This window comes from Pteropus alecto, unplaced genomic scaffold (assembly GCF_000325575.1).
Source record: "Pteropus alecto unplaced genomic scaffold, ASM32557v1 scaffold250, whole genome shotgun sequence".
Taxonomy (NCBI): Eukaryota; Metazoa; Chordata; class Mammalia; order Chiroptera; family Pteropodidae; genus Pteropus; species Pteropus alecto.
The window spans coordinates 567165-572008 of record NW_006430732.1 but is presented as its reverse complement, the minus strand read 5'-3'; positions in this window follow the sequence as shown (position 1 = coordinate 572008).

Here is a 4844-nt window from a genome sequence, read left to right as displayed (position 1 = left end):
TATATATATATATACACACATCCAATTACAAAGACAGCAAGAGATTAAGAAAGGAAAGGAACCAAAGAATTACAAAACACTCAGAAAACAATCAACAAAACGACAATAGTAAATCATTACCTATCCATAATTATTTTAAATGTAAATGTAGTAAGTTCTCCAATCAGAAGTCATAGAGTGGACTGGAAGAAATAAAGAAACTACCTCTAGCCACCAGAGCTCTGTGTAAGATAAAGGGGAAGGAGAGAAGGATCAGCAAGTTCCCCGCCTGGGAAAGCTGTGAGCTCTCTGTGGCCGACGGCAGGGCCTAGTCATCAGGATAAAAGGCAGAGAAGCGAAGATGGCAGAAAAACAGCAGTTGATTTTTACTGGCCACAGTTGCAAAACTGAGGCTAAGCCACAGCCCCCAACTCCCAACCCAGAGGGCTCCTCACCCCCATACTCTTCGAGACTGATTACCGCAGATCCCCAGGGAAATCTGAGCAAAAACTACCAAAATTGTTGCTAAAATTGACAGGGACTGAAACTGAGGGTAGCGAGCATGATTCAATATCTACAAGGGGATAAAGAAATTACATAAAGGCATTATTAAGGCTTCATATAAAGCAAGGATACAAGAGGATTAGTCACCACCTACTGGAAAGCAAAAACAGCAGGCTAAAGAGAGACCATATATAATAAATCTTCTTTCTGGAAAGAAAAGCAGAATACATTTCTATTAATGCATAGGTGGAGAAATAACCCATTAAAGACCATGAACAACCAACGTGACAAGGCATCACAGAAAGAAAGATAAAAATCTCCAGAAAATAAATGTACAGACATAGAAATATATAATTTAAATGACAGAGAATTCAGGACGGTACTTCTGAAAAAACACAGTGAATCTGAAATGAGTCATATCAACAATTCCAGTAATTGAAAAAATACCTAGATGAGCAAAGAAAAGAAATCGAAAACCTCGAAAAGAACCAAATAAACTACTGGAGGTAAAGAACACACTGCAAGAGTTGAAAAATGAAATAGCAAGCTTGGGAAATAGAGTCGACCAAATGGAGGAAAGGATCAGTGATATCGAAGACAAAAATCTAGAAATAAATCTGAAGGAAGAAGAGAGAAACAAAGAATGAAAAATAATTAAAGAGAAATTCAAGAGCTAGCTGATACCATCAGGAGAGGAAACATAAGAATAATGGGCATTCTTGAAGGAGAGAAAAAGGAGGAGGGACTAGAAAGCATTTTCAGACAAATAGAGGATAAGAATTTCCCAAATTTAAGGAATGAGCTGGAGGCTGGAATTCAAGAAGTCAACAGAACACCCAATTATCTCAACCCCAAAAGGCCTTCAGCAAGACACATTGTATTAAAATTATCAAAAATTGATGACAAAGACAGAATTCTCAGTGCAGCCAGGGAGAAGAAAACGGTAACTTATAAAGGAAAACCCATTAGATGATCCTTGAACTGCTCAGCGCAAACCTTACAAGCCAGAATGGAATGGGATGAAATATTTGAAATATTAAATGAAAAGAACTACCAGCCTAGAATAAAGTATCCAGTAAAGCTGTCCTTTAGATATGAAGGAGAAATAAAGACCTTTCCAGATATACAAAAATTGAGGGAATTGTCCACTACGAGGCCTGCACTATAGGAAATACTGAAAGGGGTCAGCTCACTATAAAAAAATTACAAAAAAAAAAAGAAAAATACATAATAAGGAGTAAAGTGACTATCAGGCAAATAGAACCAGAGGAATGCAACTCTTACTAAGAAGAGGGCATTATAAGCTTAAATAATAAGAAGAGAATTGTCATAATAATATAGTAATGAACGTTCAGCATACATAGGGACAAATTGAGAAAATAATGACTGAAAATGGAAAGATTCAAAAAATCCAAATTCGCAAAGGAGAATGGAGATAAGGCACACACAGAAGAAAATATCTCTCAAGAACACAAATGCAAAAATCCCAAATAAGATACTAGCGAACTGAATACAGCAACATATTAAAAAAATTATATACCACGATCAAGTGGGCTTCATCCCAGAGGCACAGGGATGGTTCAACATACACGAATCAATTAATGTAATACACCACACAAACAAATTAAAAAATAAGAGTCATATGATCTTATCAATAGATGCAGAAAAAGCCTTCGACAAGATACAGCATCCATTTATGATCAAAACCCTTAACAAAATTGGTCTAGAAGGAAAGTACTTTAACATAATAAAGGCCATCTATGAGAAACCCTCAGCCAACATTATACTTAATGGTGAAAAACTAAAAACTTTTCCTCTAAGATCAAGGCAAGGCTGTCCACTATTGCCACTGTTATTCAATATAACATTGGAGGTCCTAGCAAGTGCAATCAGACAAGAAAAAGATATAAAAGGCATCCAGATAAGAAACGAAGAGTCAAACTGTCACTATTTGTGGATGACATGATTGTCTATATAGAAAACCCTAAAGACTCCACAAGAACACTACTAGAAACAATAAGCAAATACAGTAATGCCGATTGAAATCTCATGGACATCTTTTAAAGAAATAGAAGAAAAATCATCAGATTTGTATGGAAGCACAAAAGACTGCGAACTGCCAACGCCATCGTGAGGGGAAAAAAAAAATGATGCAGGAGGCATCACTCTGCCCAACTTCAAATTATATTAGAAAGCACCAGTCATCTAAACAGCCTGGTATTGGCAGCAAAACAGACACAAGGACCATTGGAAAAGAATCGAGAGTCCAGAAGTAAACCCATATTTATATGGGCAAATAATTTTCGACAAAAGAGCCAAAGACATACAGTGGAGAAAGGAAAGCCTCTTCCATAAATGGTGCTGGGAAAACTGGAAGGCCACCTGCAAAAGAATAAAACTAGACTGTTTTCTATTACCATACACCAAAATTAACTCAAAATGGATTAAGGACCCGAAATAAGACCTGAAACAATAAAACGCATAGAAGAAAACATAGGAACTAAACTCAAGGACCTTGAACTTAGAGGATTTTATGAATTTGACCTCAAAGTCAAGGGAAGTAAAAGCTAAAATAAATGAATGGGACTACAGCAAACTAAAAAGTTTCTGCTCAACAAAAGATACCGTCAACAAGGTAAGGAGACAACCATCCGAATTGGAAAATATATGCAAGCAACGCCTCTGATAAGGGTCGAATTTCCAAAATATACAAAGAACTCATATGACTCAATAACAACAACAAAAAACAAACGATCCAATCAACAAATGGGCAGCGGACCTGAACAGATACTTCTCACTAGAGGACATACAAAAGGCCTACAAACATGAAAAGATGCTCAGCATCGCTAGCTATTAGGGAAATGAAACTCAAAACCACACTGAGATACCATCTCACACTTATTAGAATAGCTACTGGCAACAGGACAAGTAATAAATGATGAAGTGAATGCAGAGACAAATGAACCCTCATATACTCCTAGTGGGACTATAAATTGGTATAGCCTCTATGGAAAATATGGAGGTTCTTTAAAAAACTAAGAGTTGATCTACCATATGATCCAGCAATCTCACTATTGTTATTTACCCTAAGGACTTGAAAACCCATATCCCAAAAGATATTTGCACACCGATGTTCATAGCAGCATTATTCACAGTGGCTAGGACATGGAAGCAACCGAAGTGTCTTACGATAGATGATTGGCTAAAGAAGCGGTGGTACATATAAACAATGGAATATTACTCAACCATAACAAGAGATGAAATATTTCCATTTACAACAACATGGATGGACCTCGAGATAATCATGCTAAGTGAAATAAACCAGACAGAAAAAGTTGAAAATCACATGATATCACTTATATGTGGGTTGTAAACCTAAAAGCAACAAATGAACAGGACAAACAGAGACTCATGGACATGGACTATAAACTAGTGGATATTAGAGGGTAGGAGTTGGGGAACGAGGGAGTAGGTAGATAGTTAAAGGTGGTCAAATATAGGGGGCAGAGGAGGTAGAAGTGGGTAATGGGGATCAAATATATGGTAGCTGAAGGAAACTGGACTTTGGGTGGCAAACACACAATAGAATATACAGATGTGAATTTATAATGTTCACCTGAAAATTATATAATCGTATTAACCAATGTTAGCCCCAATAAACTTAATTTAAAAAAGCTGTAGTAGTTAAAATAATATGGCATTGGCATAAAAACAGACAAATCAGTCAGTGGAACAGTATACAGAGCTCAGAAATAAACCCATGCATATATGGTCAATTAGCTTACAATAAAAGATCCAAGAATATACAATGGGGAAAGGACAGTCTCTTTAATAAACACTGTTGGTAAAACTGGGTAGCCACACGAAAAAGAATGGAACTTGACCATAACTTATGCCATACACAAAAATTAACTAAAAATGAAATAAAGACTGGAATGTAAAACCTGAAATCATGTAAGTCCTAGAAGAAAATCTGGGTGGTAAGCTTCTTGACGTTGGTTTTGACAATGATATTTTCAAATCGAAAAACAAATGCAAAAGAATCAAAAGCTAAATAAATAAGAGGAAGTACATCAAACCAAAAGCTTCTGCACAGCAAAGGAAATAATCAACAAAATGAAAAGGCAATCTACTGAATGGGAGAAACAATTTGCTGTGTACAAATTTACACACACACACATACACACACACACACACACACACACACGTATGTATGTATGCATGTATGTATGTATATGCATCTATGTGTGTATATATACATATATATGTACATGTGTATATACACATATATGCCTATGTATATACATGTGTGTATATATACATATATATGTATATGTACATATGTGTGTATATGTACATAT